This window comes from Carcharhinus amblyrhynchos, chromosome 3 (genome assembly GCF_965287045.1).
Source record: "Carcharhinus amblyrhynchos chromosome 3, sCarAmb.v2.hapA, whole genome shotgun sequence".
NCBI classification, from domain to species: domain Eukaryota; kingdom Metazoa; phylum Chordata; class Chondrichthyes; order Carcharhiniformes; family Carcharhinidae; genus Carcharhinus; species Carcharhinus amblyrhynchos.
Window position 1 is genome coordinate 63,169,215 of NC_137326.1, and position 21,058 is coordinate 63,190,272.

The 21,058-nt window shown below is 43.3% G+C and overlaps 1 protein-coding gene across 1 annotated transcript in view; it reads left to right on the forward strand.

Annotated features, from left to right (window-relative positions):
- The window catches only part of cacna2d2a (calcium channel, voltage-dependent, alpha 2/delta subunit 2a), an 855,812-nt gene that overhangs the window by 443,260 nt on the left and 391,494 nt on the right, over positions 1-21,058 (forward strand). The window lies entirely within an intron of this gene.

Consider the following 21,058-nt stretch of genomic DNA (forward strand, 5'->3'; position numbering starts at 1 on the left):
TGTTCTCTCTGTGTCTTTGCTGTTGTACCAAGGTCTTGTCTCACTGTATGAGGGAGGTGAGAAATGCAAAGAAAGAGGTGGGAATAACTTTCGTTTCTATTGGGGCTGACAGGTATCAGTGGAACAAGTGATTTAATGGAAAGAATTAACAAAAATCGTCTGCCTTTGCCTTCCCATCTTAATGAGACAGCAACCACCCAACCCATGCTGGATGTGGTGACTGGTTTAGTGAATGACTGAATTAAACGGACCTAGAAAGTTATTCCTCTGCAATGGCCACACCAACTGGCTTCATGCCACTGGATATAGCAAGGGACAAATCAAGCAGGATGGCCACTATGGACATTACTCAGTAATACCAGCCAGAATCAGATGTATAGGTATTGTAATACCCTGTGACTCAATGAGCTGCCAAAATCAGAGCTGAGGCTTACAAATGGCAAAAGGCACTTGGGTGAAATATCAGAGGCTATCTGATATCGAACAACTCCAAGCCCTGGAAGGAATCAGCACTTGCAGAAGGAGTTGAGGGGGGTGGGGGGGTGTAATGCGTTGAATGAAAAGCATTTGAAAAACCCTGTCAAATCTCATTTCGAGGAACACATTCCATTCAAATCAAATAGTATATAAGACAACATACAAGATGGGAGTAGTGATAAAGAACAGCTAGGCCATTACTGTCTTGCCATGTGGCTTGTTTACATCAATGCCCTAATCTCAACTCCCCCACATCTACAGCCATGCAGCCTCTTAAGGAAGACGAAAAATGCTTAGGCCAATTTTGAGCTAAAAGCTGGGAAATCCCTTTCCAATCCCTGAAAATACTCAATCTTCAGGAGATGACAATTGTGCTGGAGTATTGTTGATGCTGTGTGTTGTATGCTTTTGTGCTGTGTGTTTTATGTTATGTGTTGTGTATTGTGATAGTTTCCTATAATTAAATTTCCTTCCACATTGAGAAGGCTTGGCAAATGGCGCATGAACTTGACACCTGAAAGAGGTATGGCCTTCCATTTTAATGTCTCTAATGTCACCCTGAAAAATTTGTGGTTTGAAATCATTTTACTGAATATAAATTTCGTGGGGCTTCAAGTTATGAAGTGTTTGAACACATTCAGTTTCTGGCCCTTGTTATTAGCAACAAATATTACCTGCAGCACAATGAAGATGCAGTAAAAAGCACCTGCTGCTCTGCCAGCATATTCTTCCTTAAGTACAGAATCTAAAATTGTGTACAATGCTCTAAGTATGGTCTTAATTGTTGTAGGTAAAATCATACTTCTGAGACAGTGAGTCAAAATACAGTGGTTTTCATTTCAAAACTCTGGCGTCTTACTCCAGAATTTTGGAGAAACTGGTTCCTTACAATGGATTACCAGACTTCTCATAGAACACAAACACAAGGGCGCATTTATCCATTATGAGCTCCAGCAAGAATCATGATTCAAAGTTCCAATTCCTGCCAGACCTCCAGTTCTTCCTTCCTGGGTCGTGATGCAGCCCCAGAGTTAATCAGGAATTACAGTCCTGCAGTCAGGACACAGGAACCGCTTCTGCAGCAGTACCGGCATCCCTGTCTTTGAAGTTACTTGTGCGATCCTGGCTGCCCCAGCAGGACTCTTCCTGTTAAAAGCCGGTATCGTGATCTGCCATTAGCAGCTGTTAAAAGCCTGTATCGTAAACTACCATCTGTGTAACGATGATTACTAACATAAATAGGTAATATTTACAAAGTCTACAAAATAACAGCCACATTAAACTCTCTGTCCTTATAAAAATGAGAAATAAAGCATGTAAGACATGAACAAATAACTTATATTACTTCCAGGAACAGTATAAGCTTAAGGAGATCAGCCATGAGGATGGTTATGTTTGTGACATATTCTAGTTACAAAATCCATTAACCCTTTCCCTTCAGGTATAAAATGCATTCATCCTTTTCCCTATTTCATTAATAAAGCCATATATAATTGCAGGAAAACTTCTATACTCATGAACTCCAAATCCATTGCAATAAAGTTTATCCTTTATCCACGTAATTGCTTGCTGTCCCTACATTTTAACTTTGCACGAAAAGGCATGAAAATCCCTCTGAAAATAAACAATAGTTTCTTGCCATTTAAAAATCATTCTGATTTTTAAATTTCCCCTGTCAGTGTGAATAACCTCTCATTTCCCCAAGTTATATTTCATTGCATTCATTGACCTAAGCAAACCATTTGACTTAGTAAATTGTGAGACTCAGATTATTCTTATTCTTTAGCTGGGCCTTGTTGGCTAGGCCAGCATTTTATTTCCCATCCCTTTGAGAAGGTGGTGGTGCGCTGCCTTCTTGAACTGCTGCATGTCCATGTGGTAATTGTACTCCAAAAGTTTGGATCTCCAAAAAACTTCAAAATCAAAAACTGCTTAATGAGGATATGACTGCAGCTGTCTTCTGATCTGAAATAGATAGCTTCAAAATCCAGACCAGTGTCGAGCAAGGCTATGCGATAGCTCCCATACTATATACAGTCTATATACAGACAATGGCTATTCACCTCATCAAAGTCAAAAATTATCTACAGTTTGCAATGTCTCTGCCAACACTGCACCACATTTACAAACTTCTTTTGATCTCTTCAATTTTGCATAGAAGAAACTTGGTCTGTCCTTGAATGTCACCAAAACAAAACTAATCTATGGAGCCACACCCAGTCAGTCAAATATTCTACGTCCCATACATGTTGAAGGGGAGAGTCTTTAAATACATTGAACATATGCCAGACCTTGGCAGCCGCTGCCCTCAAAATGAGGAGAACCAATACCAGATCAACTGCGTTAGCTCAATTTTCTATAAACAGCACCAGCAAGTGTTTAGCAATAAAGCAAGTCAACAAATCTTGATATACAGAGCAGTTGTTGTCACCAAATTCTTATGTGGCAGTGAAACCAGAACCAGTGGCATACAACATCATTAGTGAAGTTTCATCAGTGATACTTCTACCTCATCCTCCAAATTCAATGGGAGGACCGTCCTTCTTGGATCCAGCTCCACAAGCATTCAGGCAAAATTCCTGTAACATCAATTTCAGTGGAGTGAACCATCTTTCCATCTTCCCAGCTAAGTTTCAAGCATTTTAGGGGAGGACAAAGTAAACACTTCAAAGTCACTTTGAAGTTCTTTCTGAATTGCAGAACTAACATTAATGACTAGAAGGAGCTTGTTACCAATCATTCAAAATGGTGACAACTTGTCCATCAGGCTGCATCATACTTTGGGTTCCAATAGCTTGATGATGAGGCAGATCAGCGATAAAGAGGGAAAGAAAAGGAAGCAAATCCTATACTCTAGACCCTGCTCCATGAGTTCTGTGGATCCAGAATCAGCCTGTTCAGTCACATGAAGACTCATGGCAGAAACTCACAATCCTGAGTACATGTCATCCTTAAACTGAAGGATAGCTGCCACTACTGATGATTTCACCATCTTGCGCATTAATTTAATCAATATATATCACTTTGCAGCCTCATTATGCCCTCTTCATACTTCATTTTCTCACCTAGCTTGGGCACAATACAAATCAGCCCCTTCATCTAAGAAATTAATATAGTTTGCAAATGCCTGAGGCTCCAGTGGCACCCCACTAGTAACAGCTTGCATCCTGAAAATTATCCTTTTATTCCAACACATTTTTTCTCTTTTAATGAATCTATTACCCTCAACCCTGTGAGCTCTTGTGCAACATTTCATGTAACAAAATTAATGTAGTTTACTGATTTTCCTTTATCTACTTAAATAATTACATCTTTGAAAAATTCATAGATTTGTCAAACATGGTTTCTCTTTCATAAAAAGATGTTGCCTCTGCCTACTCATTACTTTATGATTTTCCAAGTTCCCTGCAACTGATTCCTTGCTCATAAATTTCAACATTTTCCTGAGAGCTGATGTTAAGCTAAAACGTCGGCATAGAATCATAGATTTCCTACAGTGCAGAAGGAGGCCATTCAGCCATTGAGCCCGCACCGACCACAATCCCACCCAGGTCCTATCCCTGTAACCCCACATAACCCTGCTAATTCTTCTGACACTAAGCAGCAATTTAGCATGACCAATCCACCTAACCCGCACATCTTTGGACTGAGAGGGAAATCAGAGCACCAGGAGGAATCCCATGCAGACACGGGGAGAACGTGCAAACTCCACACAGATAGTGACCAAAGCTGGGAATCGAATCTGGGTCCTTGGTGCTGTGAGATAGCAGTACAAACTATTGTGTCACCATGCTGTCCACTGAACAGTTCCCAATTTTCTCTCTTCCTTGGGTGGCATGATGGCACAGTGGTTAGCATTGCTGCCCCACAGTGCCAGGGACCCAGGTTCAATTCCCAGCTTGGGTCACTGTCTGTGTGGAGTTTGAATATTCTCCCTGTGTCTGCATGGGTTTTTTCTGGGTGCTCCGATTTCCTCCCGCAGTCCAAAGATGTGCAGATTAGGTGCATTGGCCATGCTAAATTCTCTCTCAGTGTACGCGATCAGGCGCCGGACTGTGGCGACTGGGGTATTTTCATAGTAACGTCATTGCAGTGTGAATGTAAGCCTACTTGTGAGTAATAAATAAACTTTACCAGATGCCCTTCCAGTCCATTAGAACTGTCGCAAAATCCATAAAATTTTGGTAGATCCTGCACCCACATATTTTTGAATCCTAGGATCTAAGTGATGAGGCATAAGTGATTTTTTTGACTTTTAATCCTGTTAATTATTTTCTTTATTCAGTATTATTTACTTTAAATTTCTCACTCTCTTCAGACTGTTGCTTCTTTGTTATTGGCAGCATAGAACAAAGAAAATTACAACACAGGAACAGGTCCTTTGGCCGTCCGAGCCTGCACTGACCATGCTGCCCGACTTAACTAAAACCCCCTACCCTTCCAGGGACCATATCCCTCTATTCCCTCCTATTCGTGTATTTGTCATGGTGTCCCTTAGAAGTCACTACCGTATCTGCCTCCACTACCTCTCCCAGTAGCGAGTTCCAGGCACCCACCATCCTCTGTGTAAAAAAATCCACCTTGTACGTCTCCTTCAAACCTTGCCCCTTGCATCTTAAACCTGTGCCCCCTAGTAATTGACTCTTCCACCCCAGGAAAAAGGTTCTGATTATCCACTCTGCCCATGCCCCTCATAATCTTGTAGACATCTATCAGATCATCTCTCAACCTCCATTGAGAGAGGTTTCCAAATCAAGTTTCTCCAACCTCTCCTCATAGCTAATGCCCTCTATATCAGGCAACATCCTGGTAAAGCCTCCACATTCTTCTGGTAGTGTGGCGACCAGAATTGAACACTATATTCCAAGTGAGGCCTAACTAAGGTTCTATAAAGCTGCAACATGACTTGCCAATTTTTAAACTCAATGCCCCGGCCAATGAAGGCAGAGGATGGTGCATGCCTGGAACTCGCTGCTGGGGGAGGTAGTGGAGGCAGATAACTACCTTCTCCACCTGCGTTGCCACTTTCAGTGACCTGTGTACATGTACACCCAAATCCCTTTGCCTATCAGTACTCTTAAGGGTCTTGCCATTTACTGTTAAGTTTCCTATCTGTGTTAGACCTTATAGTATAGTTTTTTCTGTTATCTACTGTCAAGACAGACACCCAATAATTGTCATTTCTTTATTTCCATTATGATTTCTACTTTTTTAGTCTCTAAAGGACCCAGGTTTACTTTCATTTCACTTCCTTTTTTACATACATGTGGAAACGGTTGTGATCTGTTTTTATATTTCTTGCTAGTCCACCCTCATTCTATTTCCTTCCTTTTTCTCAAACTTTTAGTCAGCCTTTGTTGATTTCTAAAACGTTCCTAATTTGCAGGCTGACATTATAAGCTACTTCTTTTTATCTAATACTATCCTTAACCTCATTAGTTAATCATAGAGGATCACTTTTTCCATGGAGTTTTTCTTTCACAGGTAAAATGCATACTCCTTGAAAGTTATGCATTATTTATTTAAAGGTTCACTCTTGCTTAAATACTGTCATACCTTTTAAACTAATTGTCTGATCTACCTTAACTAACTCACCCCTCATAACTATGAACTTTATTTAATTCAGTACTCCAGTTTTTGATGTCCCTGTCATATTATAACTACTTCTCCCAATAAATTACTGTGAGATTACTAATTAATCTTGTCTCATTGTCCAAGACAAGATCTAAAATCTGGTTGGTTCCATCACATATTATTCTAGAAAACTGTCTCAAGTGCATTCCATGACCTCATTCTCTCAAACTACTTTTATCTATTTGTTTTGTCTAATCTATGAAGAATAAATCTCCCAAAATTTTTAAATTCCCTTTTGTTCATCTTATTTTCTATTTGTTCAGTAGTACAGCCTTTGTTAGGGAGTCTATAAATTAGTCCCACCAGTGTTTTCTGTTCTATCATATTTCTTGCCTCCATCCCTACTGATTCTACTACATTTTTTTCTGATCCAAAAATGCATCCTCACCACTATCTCTGCCTAATCCTTTATTACTAGAGCAAATCCCAACTTCCATCTTATGTATCTTTTGAAACTTGGTCACCTCACATTCCACATCTCTTGTGAGTTCTATTCGATCATAACCAAATTACCTCCATTGTGCCTTTGATTCACATATCATGTTATGAATGCCTTATTCATTCAAATAAAGCACCTTCAATTTTATTTTTTTACCTTATTTCTATGATTTGCTTTATTCATTGATGCTCTATTATGATTAAACCCATTGTCCCTTGCTGTTACACTGTGCTCATCCTTACCTAAATTGCTGCATAGGCCTTTGGGCCTGACCTTTCTCATAGATTTCTAAATTTTCCCTCACTTGAACCTTCCCCCACTTCAGCCACATTTTAGTTTCAAGGCCTATCTAAAGTTCTACTTCTAGTAGGTTGTTTAAAGTGGAGCACTTCCAAATGAGACAGCTTCCTCTTTCCCCATTACTGATGCCTGTAGCTCATGAATCAAAACCCCTGTCTCCCTTGCCACTATGCATTCCAACTAGCTGATAGAAGACAGAGGGTGGTGGTTGATGGGAAATATTCAACCTGGAGTTCAGTTACAAGTGGTGTGCCTCAGGGATCTGTTTTGGGGCCACTGCTGTTTGTCATTTTTATAAATGACCTAGATGAGGGTTAGTAAATTTGCTGGCGACACCAAAGTCGGAGGAGTTGTAGACATTGAGGATGGATGTTACAGTTTGCAGAGGGACATAGATAAGCTGCAGATCTGGGCTGAGAGGTGACAAATGGAGTTTAATGCGAAAAAGTGTGAGGTGATTCACTTTGGAAAGAGTAACAGGAGTACAGAATATAGGGCTAATGGAAGGACTCTTGGTGGTGTCGACGAGCAGAGAGATTTCGGTGTACATGTGCATAGCTCCCTGAAAGTTGGCACCCAGGTTGATAAGGTTGTTAAGAAGGCATATGGTGAGTTAGCTTTTATTGGTAGAGGGATTGAATTTCGGAGCCGTGAGATCATGTTGCAACTGTACAAAACTCTGGTGCGGCCGCACTTGGAGTATTGCGTACAGTTCTGGTCACCACATTATAAGAAAGATGTGGAGGCATTGGAAAGGGTGCAGAGGAGGTTTACCAGGATGTTGCCTGGTATGGTGGGAAGGTCTTATGAGGAAAGGCTGAGGGACTTGAGGTTATTTTCATTAGAGAGAAGAAGGTTAAGAGGTGACCTAATTGAGGCATACAAGATGATCAGAGGGTTAGATAGGGTGGACAGTGAGAGCCTTTTTCCTTGGATGGTGATGGCTAACATGAGGGGACATAGCTTTAAATTGAGGGGTGATAATTATAGGACGGATGTCAGAGGTAGGTTCTTTACTCAGAGGGTAGTAAGGGTGTGAAATGCCCTGCCTGCAGCAGTTGTGGACTCGCCAACTTTAAGGACATTCAAATGGTCAGTGGGCAGGCATATGGACAACATTGGAATAGTTTAGGTTAGAGGGTCATTAGATTTGTTCCATTGGTTGGTGCAACATCGAGGGCCGAAGGGCCTGTACTGCGCTGTAATGTTCTATGTTCTAACACTCTAATCTGTTTGACTTGTGCCAAACTGTGAGCAACTGAGGTAGTAATCCAAAGATTATGACTGTGATTCTGCTTATTAATTTGAACAACATAGCTCCTCAAACTTCCGCAGCAGATCTTATTCATCGTCACACTATTGGTTCATATGAAACTGAAAATGCCCTCTCACACACCAAGTTCTTCTCTAGCATGGGGAGATGCCATTAACCCTGGTGCCGGCCAGCAGCACAACCTTCAGAACTCCTTCTGTGGCTGCAGAGAACAGTAATCAGCCCCCCGAATATACTGTCCCACGAACATTACCACATTCCTTTTAACTCCCTATATTGCTTTCTGCATTACAATGATGTGTTCAGCTCATTTACCCTCATCCATAAGGCAGCAAGAACTTCTTACTTGTCAATAAAGGCAAAGGCCCAGGTTCCAGGAGCACTGCACCTGGGAAATCCATAACAACTTACTTGATGTCACACCTTCTACCATTATAAGTAACCAAACCTAACTAACACTTTTGGGCTTGGCTCCTGGAACAAAGTGTCAAGGTAACTCTCCACCTCTCTTATGCCCTGCAATCCTCAGAATGGTTCTAAATCTGAAGGTAGCACTCAATTGCAGGTTACAGCTCACAGCAATCCTTTTATTGTAATTAGAAACTTAAAAATAGCTTTTTAGCTATCAGGTCATTATTTATGTAATTTCCATTAACTAGGTCTAAACTTTTAATGCGTTTATTTACTGTCATTTTTCTATTTACTCCTCAAAGCAAGCTAATCAATGGTTATTTATTCAAGCTTAACATCACTGACATTACAAAGAACCTAAATAATAGATATCCAGATATTTAATCTATATACGTGGCGAAAAACTGCAGCAGGCGACGGTGCAGAGGGACCTCGGGGTCCTTGTGCATGAGTCGCAAAAACCCAGCCTGCAGGTGCAGCAGGTGGTCAGGAAGGCGAATGGGATGCTGGCCTTCACAGCGAGGGGGATTGAATATAAAAGTAGGGAGGTCTTGCTGCAGCTGTATAGGGCATTGGTGAGGCCGCAGCTGGAGTACTGTGTGCAGTTTTGGTCGCCGCACTTACACAAGGATATTTTGGCCTTGGAGGGAGTGCAGAGGAGGTTTACTAGGCTGATACCGGAGTTGAGGGGCTTGAGCTAAGAGGAGAGGCTGAATAAACTAGGCTTGTACTCATTAGAGTTTAGAAGAATGAGGGGAGATCTTATTGAGCCATATAAGATGATGAATGGGATGGATAGGATAGAGGTGGAGAGACTCTTCCCGCTCAGAAAGGACAGTAGGACTAGGGGGCACAGCCTCAAGATAAAGAGGGGGGGGTGGTTTAGAACGGAGTTGAGGAGGAACTTCTTCACTCAAAGGGTGGTGAATCTCTGGAATTCTCTGCCCGTTGAAGTGGTGGAGGCTGCCTCGCTAAATATTTTTAAGACGCGGGTTGATGGGTTTTTGATAAGCGAGGGGATTAAGGGTTATGGGGAGAGGGCAGGAATGTGGAACTGAGCCACGACAGATCAGCCATGATCTTATTGAATGGCGGGGCAGGCTCGAAGGGCTAGATGGCCTACTCCTGCTCCTATTTCTTATGTTCTTATGTTCTTATATACTTATTTTAGTATTCTCTAATTCTGTGACTTCACTCCTTCTATTTATGATCTATTAAGATTGTGATTCACCCAGCCCTGGGGGTCGATGTTGGAAGAGCCACTTCATGATGCATATTTTCAACTTGGGATGAACAAGAGCAAAGTATCTCGCACAGTTATAGTTCAGAGTATCAGTAAGGGAAATTAACTGGGTTGTAATTGAGGCAGAAGTTAGAGCTCAAGGTGAGAAAGAAATCAGGTATCAGATGACGAGCTACCTCTTGAATCCTGCTCATTGATGTGGAAAAAGCATGCAAAGATTCATCCCAGAGGCAGGCTGATATTTCCCAGACCTCGCTTGCATATGGGAATTACAGGGCCCTCAGTGTGCCCCTGTTATTCTAAAAGCATTATAGCATGTTTACAGATATTATACAAGGCCAAAACCTTGCTGTGTTTTCTGACGTCTGATTATAGTGAAACAAGTACTCTACCATTCTTAATGCTGTGTCTAATTGTCAGTACCATAATGAGATGTGTTTTATTCAGTCAGGTTGATGTGTAAAAAACCATGCTTACAGAATAATTCTGTCAGGCTCGGATCAATCAATATCCTTGGAAAAGCAGCAATTATAATAAGAGCACGTTAGGTTTGGGAAATTAACTGGCTCTAAAAGCCAGTTTGCCTTTGGCACCAAATTGTCTCACTCAATTAAAATCCTGAGAAATCAGGCTGGAATTTTCTGTAAAATAATACCCATCTTCTGTCAGTTTTTGGAATGGTAAATGGAATAAAATGGGAAATACTTATCACTTCAAATCCACAAATGTAAACGTACACCAAAATTATCATCATAAAAATATTGTCAGTGACTGATGGCATATTGGACCAGCTATGTTTAAATGCTATTAAGTGAATTGTGCGAATTATTCTTCCCAGTTTCTGCTGTATGTTACTATATTTTGGGTGCAGGAACATCAGTCAGGTATCCCTGAGGTGGTATTGCTTTGAGGAGACTACTTCGTTTGCTACAATTGAAGACTGATGTTACCTTTCCTTTATTTGAGACTTTTCATCATTTGTGCTGCAATTTTTCTTCAGTTCTGTAAAAACGACAGTTTAGGGTTGAGTATGTGCATTTCTCAGTGAGAATCCTTCTGTTCTGAAGAGTGTTGAGGGACTTCATTCTGTGAAGCAACTTGAGAATCTAGATTGTTTTCCTTGGAGCAGAGAAAGTTACAGGTAGGCTGAATAGACATGCTCAAAGTTATGTGCAGTTTTAATGAAGTAAAGAGGGAGAGACCATTTCCACTGGAGACAGGGCCGGTAACCAGAGGACAGTGAGTTAATATAATTGTCAAAACTGAGGAGAAATCATTTTGCACAGTGAATAGAACGCCCTGCCATAAAACGGTATTAGAAACAGACTCAGTCACTTTAGTAAGGGCATATACATGAAAAAGAAAAAAATTGCAGGACCACAGAGGAAGAGCAGAGCATACAACTAATTGGATAGTTCTTCCAAATAGCCAGCTGTGATGATTGTCCCTTTAAGGATCAATCTGCAGGGTAAGGGTCACATGAATCAGGGAACCAATCGGTGAACAGGGTTGGGGAATCATCCTGGTAAGCGCAGGTTTTGGTACTCAGGGTCATCTTGGGAGCTGATTGCAGCTGCAAGGCTACAAGCCTCTGTATATTAATAGCTTATAAATAAATGAGCGGCGTTTTCCCTAAACCATTGAACAAGCGTCTTTATATTTGGTGATAAAGAAAAATAAAAAATTCTCAAACTGAGTATCCAGTTGACATCGAAGTTGAGAAAAGAAAAGAGTGCTTACGAAGATGGCCTTCTTTGGATGGATAAATCCTTTTGACTCCTCCGCAGAGGACTGGACATACTATGTTGAGTGTCTTGGATATTACTTCCAAGTGAACAAAATAGGGGAAGAGGTGAGGCACAAGACAATTCTCCTGAGTGCATGTGGAACCCAAATTTATAATCTGAATGCAGTCTCACAGCTACGAGCACACCTGACTCCAAATCATTCAGTGAACTCATGGACTCAGGAACGTTACATTTCCAGCCTAAACCATCAGTCATATTCCAGAGATTCAAGTTTAATTCAAACGAAGAGCCCAGGTGAAACAATTGTGACTAAATTTAAACAGATATCAGAGTATTGTGATTTTGGAACCACGTTGCATAGTATGTTACAGAACTGATTAACGTGTGAGATGAATAATGAGGTGATTCAACACAGATTACTTGCAGAGGACAATATAAATTTTAAATGAGCAATAGAGATAGTGCAGGCAATGGAAAGTGCAGGAAAAGGTGCACGAGAGTTACAGAGAGTGCAGAATGGTGCCAATCACCGGTTAGGGCGGAAACCTGCAGTCACTATTTAGTATAAAAGTGGGGCCATAATGCTCTGGGTAAATGGGAAGCCTTTTAAGATAGAAATTGATACAGGCACATGAGCCACTGTGATAGATGAGCATAAGTATTGGTACATGAGAGAAGGAGTTCAACCATGGAATTTGAAGTGCGGCCAAGATAAAAAAAAATTACTGGAGAAGCAACAAAAATAGTGAACACTGCAATGGCACCTGTAAGCTATGGGCAACAGTCTGGCCAACTCCCAGTGACCATAGTGACAGGAGAAGGAACAACCCTTCCTGGCCGTGATTGGCTTAAAGAAATCAAAGTTAAATTTGACTGAGAGTGACCAATTGCGGGAAGAAAGACTGCTCGAGCTGCTGAAGAAATATGAGGACATCTTCAAGGAAAAATTAGGCAAATAAAAGGCCTGCAAGCAAAGATCTATGTGGACCCAGAGGTTAACCCCTTGATTCTTTAGGGTGAGACCAGCACTGTATTTTGTATTTACAAAAATAGATACTGAACTGAAGTGATTGGAAGAACTGGGCATTTTACAGCCAGTTCAGTTCTTGGAATAGGCAGCACCTATATTTTGCATATTGAAACCAGACAAGGCACTTGTGGTGATTAACTTTAATCAGGCTGCCAAGTTGGATAAATATCCAATCTGGAGATTGAAGACCTGTATGCACAGCTGGCTGGAGGTCAACCTTATACAAAGCTGGACACGAGTTACATATATCAGCAACTTGAATGAGACAATGCTTCATGAGGTTACATCATGATAAACACACCTAAATTGTTGTTCCAATCCATGCAGCCTGCCTTATGGCGTGTCTTCAGTGTGTGCATTTTTCTAGAGGACAATGGGGAGTCTGCTACAGGAGCTGCCACGATTTGTGGCATCAACATCTTGATGATGTTCTCATAACTGGATCAACAGACGCTGAACATCTAGCAAACTTAGAGGAGTTGTTTCAAGTGGCTGGCATTGGCCCCAGGAAGGAGAATTGTACTTTTCAAAAACAGAGGTCATCTACCTAGGGCACTGTGTAGTTGCACAATGATTACACCCTATGGAAGACAAGTCAAGGCCATAAAGGAGGCATCAACCCCCAAAAACACATTTGAGCTCGTCATTTTCAGGAAATATTCAGGAATGATAAATTATTATGGGTATTTTTTTAACCAAACTTGTTGACATTATTGACACCCCTCGCACCTTCTGCTAAAGAAACACCAGCATTGGTCTCGGATGACTACCCAGAAATAAGCTTTCAACAGAGGAAAACAATTGCTGCATTCTTCTAACTTATTAATACATTTCGACCCATCTGTAGAACTGGTGTTGACCTGCGTTGCCTCTCCATATGGTGTTGTCCCATGGACAACGGATTAGAAAGGTCAATAGCCTATATCTCAAGAACCCTCCCAGAGGCAGAAAAAGGCTGCCAAATGAAAAAGATGGATTATCAATAGTTTTTGGTGTCAAGACATTCTACCAGTACTTATATGGTAGGCACTTTACCATAATTTTTAACTACAAACCACTCTCATATCTTTTTGAAGAAGGCAAGACTATTTTGCCAATTGCATCATCAAGAATTCAACATTGGGCATTAATTCTGTCCATCTATGAATATACATTCAAGCACTGACCTGAAGCAGACATAACGAATGCACTTTCTATCTTTACAATAAAGTGTTACAGATGCTCCAGTACAACAGGAAATTGTCATGGCGTTGAATTTTTGGATACGTTACCAGTCTCAGCAAAGCAAATCAGATACTGGACCAGTAAGAATCTAGTGCTGTCCAAAGTGAGACACAAGATACATACAGGTTGGGCCAATGAGCCAGTTTCTGAAGAAATGGAACTATTTCTTACCCGCAAGGATGAATTGAGTTGCCAGGATGGCACCATACTCTGGGGAGCAAGCGTGGTTGCCCCTGTGCCAGGCAGAGAGCTGCTTCTAATGGTTTCAATAGTATAAAGAACATAAGAACATAAGAAATAGGAGCAGGAGTAGGCCATCTAGCCCTTCGAGCCTGCCCCGCCATTCAATAAGATCATGGCTGATCTGTCGTGGCTCAGTTCCACATTCCCGCCCTCTCCCCATAACCCTTAATCCCCTCTCTTATCAAGAACCCATCAACCCGCTTCTTAAAAATATTTAGCGAGGCAGCCTCCACCACTTCAACGGGCAGAGAATTCCAGAGATTCACCACCCTTTGAGTGAAGAAGTTCCTCCTCAACTCCGTTCTAAACCGCCTCCCCTTTATCTTGAGGCTGTGCCCCCTAGTCCTACTGTCTTTTTTGAGCGGGAAGAGTCTCTCCACCTCTATCCTATCCATCCCATTCATCATCTTATACGTCTCAATGAGATCTCCCCTCATTCTTCTAAACTCTAACGAGTACAAGCCTAGTTTATTCAGCCTCTCCTCATAGCTCAACCCCCTCAACTCCGGTATCAGCCTAGTAAACCTCCTCTGCACTCCCTCCAGGGCCAAAATATCCTTGCGCAGGTGCGGCGCCCAAAACTGCACACAGTACTCCAGCTGCGGCCTCACCAATGCCCTATACAGCTGCAGCAAGACCTCCCTACTTTTATATTCAATCCCCCTCGCTCTGAAGGCCAGCATCCCATTCGCCTTCCTGACCACCTGCTGCACCTGCAAGCTGGGTTTTTGCGACTCATGCACAAGGACCCCGAGGTCCCTCTGCACCGTCGCCTGCTGCAGTTTTTCGCCACGTAAGTAATAGTCCTTCCTACCAAAGTGGACCACCTCACACTTGCCAACATTAAATTCCATTTGCCATTTCCTGGCCCATTCGCCCAGCCTATCTAGATCCTTCTGCAGACTCTCCACACCCTCCGCACAATTTGCCTTTCCCCCAATCTTGGTGTCATCAGCAAATTTCGACACCCTACACTCGGTTCCCTCCTCCAGATCATCTATATAAATGGTAAATAGCTGAGGCCCCAGCACCGACCCCTGGGGCACCCCACTAGTCACCAACCGCCAATCCGAATAGCACCCATTGACCCCCACTCTCTGCCTCCTATTTGACAACCAATCCTCTATCCACGCTAACACCCTACCCCCAACTCCATGTCCCCTGACCTTCTGCAATAACCTCTTGTGAGGTACCTTGTCAAACGCCTTCTGAAAATCCAGAAAGACCACATCCACCGGCTCTCCTCTGTCCACTGCCCTAGACACATCCTCATAGAACTCCAGTAAATTTGTCAGACACGACTTCCCTTTAATGAAACCGTGTTGCGTCTGCCCTATCAAGCAATTCCCTTCAAGATGCCTCGCAATTTCCTCCTTAATGACGGATTCTAACATTTTACCTACCACAGACGTTAAACTAACTGGCCTATAATTCCCCGCCTTTTGCCTGGCACCCTTCTTAAACAATGGCGTAACATTAGCCGTTTTCCAATCTTCCGGCACTTCCCCGGAATCCAGCGACGTCTGGAAAATAACCACCAAGGCATCCACTATAACCTCCGCCATTTCTTTCAGAACCCTCGGATGCATTCCATCCGGTCCTGGGGACTTGTCCACAATCAGCCCCTCTAGTCTGTCGAGCACCACCTCTCTAGTAATAGTAATGTCATTAAGACCCTCCAGTCCTACCACCTTTCCATCGCTAACACCCGGCAAATTATTCACGTCCTCCTCCGTGAAGACAGAAACAAAAAAGTTATTCAAGACCTTAGCCATATCCCCATCCCCTACCACTAGGTCCCCTTTCTCATCCTCTAAAGGACCAACGTTCACCCTAGCCAGCCTCTTCCTTTTTATATATTTATAAAAACTCTTGCTATCCTTTTTTATATTAAGCGCTAGCCCAGCTTCATAGCTTCTCCTACCCTCCTTTATCAACTTTTGTCAATCTTTGTTGACATTTAAACCTTTCCCAATCCTCTTCTCGCCCACTGCTCTTAGCTACTCTAAATTCCTCCGCTTTTAATTTAACACTTTCCTTCACCTCCTTCGTTATCCACGGCTTATTACCTCTCCTCCTACGGTCCTTTTTGACCATCGGAATAAATTTCCGCTGAGCACCAAGAAAGATCTCCTTAAAGATCCTCCACTGCTCCTCAGCAGACCTACCTTCCAACGCGCTCCCCCAGTCCACGTTCGCCAATTCTTCTCTCATCCTACCATACTCCCCTCTATTCAAACAAAGGACACGTGTCCGGGAACCCACTTTCTCCTCCTCCATCTGCAACAGAAACTCCACCATACAATGATCACTCTCTCCAAGAGGATCCTTCACCGCAAGGTCCCTAATTCTACCCGCCTCATTACATAGCACCAGCTCCCTCGTCGGCTCCAACACACACTGTTCAAGGAAATTATCCCGGCAGCATTCCAAGAACTCCTCCTCGAGCCCACCTCGTCCAACATGGGTCGACCAATCAATATGCAGATTGAAATCCCCCATAACTACTGCCGTCCCATTCCTGCACGCCGCACTTATTTGCGCGTTAACAGCCCGCCCCACCTCCAGATCATTATTCGGGGGCCTATAGACGACACCCACCAGCGTCTTCCTCCCTTTGCTGTTCCTAATCTCCACCCACAACGATTCCACTTTCTGCTCTTTGGCTCCGATATCATCCCTTGCTACCACCTTGATACTATCCTTAATCAGCAGAGCTACGCCACCCCCTCTTTCCTCCTGCCTATCCTTCCTAAACACTTGATAGCCCTGGACATTCAGCTCCCAGTCCCTGTCACCTTGCAGCCACGTCTCTGTAATGGCCACCAGATCATATCCATTTGTGTCGATCTGCGCCACCAGCTCATCCACTTTATTCCGAATGCTTCATGCATTCAGATAAAGCGCTTTCATCCCAGCCTTCACCTGGACCCTATTTGCCGTAACGCCACCAATTGGGACATCCTCGGCCTCTTCCCTTACCTGTACCCTATCCTTAACTTTAGACCTCGTAACGTCACCTACCCTTGCACCCTCCCCCCGCCTAATTAGTTTAAAGCCCTGTCTACAGTCCTCTTTACTCGATTCGCCAGCACTCTGGTCCCAGCACGGTTCAGACCAACCCCATCCCGCCCGAACAAGTCCCACCTATCCCAATACTGGTGCCAATGCCCCATAAATTCAAACCCATTCTTCCCACACCAATCCCTGAGCCACCCATTCACTTCCTTTATCCTGTCAACCCTACGCCCGTCTGCACTCGGTTCAGGCAGTAGCCCAGAGACGACCACCTTGTCGGTTCTACTTTTTAATTCCATTCCCAGCTTCTCATACTCCCTCCCCAGATCCTCAGTCCGCACTTTGCCTACGTCGCCGGCACCCACATGTACCACAACGACCGGGTTCTCACCCTCCCACTCCAGATTCCTCTGCAGCCCAGCTGCGACATCCCGTACCCGAGCACCAGGCAGACAACACACCCTTCTGTGCACTTTGTCATTGTGACAAAGGACAGTGTCAATACCCTTCACCCCACTATCCCCAATTACTACTACGTTCCTTTTCCCCTTCTCCTTGCCTATGTCCTGCTGCATCACTGTACCGTGTGCAGTTTGCTCACCAACCTCACCTGCCTCGTTCTCGTCCAGCCTGGAAGCAAGAACCTCAAACCTGTTATGCAGATTAAGAGGCTGAGGCCTCCGCTCCTCACCCCCCTTCCTCCTCCCAGCAGCCCCCTCTTGTCCCTGACCCTTAGATTTAGCCAGTCTAGGGGGGGTGGATGTCATTTGCACCCCATTGACAATGGCACCCTCTCTCCCCCTGATGAGCCTCAGTGTCTGTAGCTCAGAGGCCAGCTCATCCACCTTGAGCTGGAGCTCCTCTAGCAACCTGCACTTACTGCAGATATGGTCACTGGGAAGGACCCTGGGGTCCACCAGTTCCCACATCATACAGAAACCACACATCACATGCCCCTCCATTATTCACTGTAATTTTTTATGGGGAAAAATTTTTTTCCTTGTTTCTTGCTGTAGTAGTTTTGAAAAATTTCTTTTTCCTTGTTTTTTCAAACTAACTCACCTGGCCTTTTTTCCTTCCAGCCCGTTTTGATATTAAGCCCTATTAGCTCACTCTGCTTCCCACTCACTCCGCTGCCCGCTGTCTACACCAGGCCTCCTTTTAAACCTGGCGCTGATTTAAAGCAGGCTGGTCCACAAATGCCTTTTAACCACTCCCTCAGAATTCTTAAAGCAGTAAATACAATAAATGAATGCTTTAAACAGTTCTACAAAGAGTAAAGTGCTTTAAACTTATTTTAAACAGGTTTTTAACAGGTAAAATCTTATCTCTCTCTCTGCTCCAGCAAACAATGGAAGGCTTCACACATGAGAACTGTGACTTACCACCCAATATCCAATAGACAAGCAAAACAAGATACCCAAACTTTTCAGTCTGTTTTAAGTCCAGTTTTTAAGTCTGGTCTAAAGAAACAGTCAGGCGAAACCCTGAAAATCAGCATTTAGCATTTCTTTCTTGGCTATTGGATCATAGAACATTACAGCGCAGTACAGGCCCTTCGGCCCTCGATGTTGTGCCGACCAGTGGAACCAATCTAATGACCCTCTAACCTAAACTATTCCACTGTCATCCATATGTCTATCCACTGACCATTTGAATGCCCTTAAAGTTGGCGAGTCCACAATACTGCAGGCAGGGCATTCCACAACCTTACTATCCTCTGAGTAAAGAACCTACCTCTGACATCCGTCCTATAATTACCACCCCTTAATTTAAAGCTATGTCCCCTTGTGTTAGCCATCACCATCCGAGGTAAAAGGCTCTCACTGTCCACTCTATCCAATCCTTTGATCATCTTGTATGCCTCAATCAGGTCACCTCGTAACCTTCTTCTCTCCAATGAAAATAACCTCAAGTCCCTCAGCCTTTCCTCATAAGACCTTCCCACCATACCAGGCAACATCCTGGTAAACCTCCTCTGCACCCTTTCCAATGCCTCCACATCTTTCTTATAATGTGGTGACCAGAACTGTACGCAATACTCCAAGTGCGGCCGCACCAGAGTTTTGTACAGTTGTAACATGACCTCACGGCTCCGAAATTCAATCCCTCTACCAATAAAACCTAACACACCATATGCCTTCTTAACAACCTTATCAACCTGGGTACCAACTTTCAGGGAGCTATGCACATGTACACCGAGATCTCTCTGCTCGTCAACACTACTAAGGGTCCTTCCATTAGCCCTACATTCTGTATGCCTGTTACTCTTACCAAAGTGAATCACCTCACACTTTTCTGTATTAAACTCCATCTGCCACCTCTCAGCCCAGCTCGGCAGCTTATCTACGTCCCTCTGCAAACTGTAACATCCATCCTCAATGTCTACAACTCCTCCAACTTCGGTGTCATCAGCAAATTTACTAACCCATCCTTTTACACCATCATCTAGGTCATTTATAAAAATGACAAACAGCAGTGGCCCCAAAACAGATCCTTGAGGTACACCACTTATAACTGAACTCCAGGTTGAATATTTCCCATCAACCACCACCCCCTGTCTTCTATCAGCTAGCCAATTCCTGATCCAAACTGCTAAATCACCCTCAATCCCATGCATCTGCATTTTCTGCAATAGCCTACCATGGGGAACCTTATCAAACGCTTTGCTAAAATCCATATACACCACGTCAACTGCCTTACCCTTATCCACCTCTTTGGTCACCTTTTCAAAAAACTCGATAAGGTTTGTGAGGCACGACCTACCCTTCACAAAACCGTGTTGACTATCCCTAATCAATTTATTTCCCTCTAGATGATTATAAAACCCATCCCTTATAATTCTTTCCAAAACTTTGCCCACAACAGAAGTAAAGCTCACTGGTCTATAATTCCCAGGATGGTCTCTACTCCCCTTCTTGAACAAGGGAACAACATTTGCTATCCTCCAGTCTTCCGGCACTATACCTGAAGCCAATGACGACATGAAGATCAAAGCCAAAGGCTCTGCAATCTCCTCCCTAGCCTCCCAGAGAATCCTAGGGTAAATCCCATCCGGCCCAGGGGACTTATCTATTTTCACACTCTCAAGAATTGCCAATACCTCCTCCTTATGTACCTCAATCCTGTCTAGTCTACTACCTGGTATCGCAGTATTCTCCTTGACTACACTGACTTTTTCCTGCATGAATATTGACGAAAAATACTCATTCAGTGCCTCTCCTATCTCTTCAGGCTCCATGCACAACTTCCCACTGCTGTCTCTGACTGGCCCTAATCTTGCCCGAACCAATCTTTTATTCTTGACATACCTGTAGAAAGCTTTAGATTTTCCTTGATCCTATCCGCCAAAGTCTTCTCATGTCCTCTTCTAGCTCTTCTTAACTCTCTCTTCAGCTCCTTCCTAGCTAATTTATAACTCTCCAGTGCCCTAACTGAGCCTTCATGTCTCATCTTGACATAAGCCTCCTTCTTCCTCTTCATCAGAGATTCAACTTCCTTAGTACACCACGGTTCCCTCGCTCGACCATTTCCTCCCTGCCTGACAGGTACCATATTTATCAAGGACTCGCAGTAGCTCCACATTTCAGATGTTCCCAGCCCCTGCAATTTCCTACTCCACCCTATGCATCCTAAATCTCGCCTAATAGCTTCATAATTACCTTTCCCTCAGCTATAACTTCTGCCCTTTGGTATATGCCTGTCCCTTTCCATCACTAAGGTAAACGTAACCGAATTGTGGTCACTATCACCAAAGTGCTCACCTGTCTTCAAGTCTAACACCTGGTCTGGTTCATTACCCAGTACCAAATCCAATGTAGCCTCACCTCTTGTTGGCCTAACTATATACTGTGTCATGAAACCTTCCTGCACACATTGGACAAAAACTGACCCCTCTAATGTGCTTGAACAATAGCTTTTCCAATCGATATTTGTAAAGTTAAAGTCTCCCATAACAACTACCCTGTTACTTTCGCACCTATCCAGGATCATCTTTGCGATCCTTTCCTCTACATCT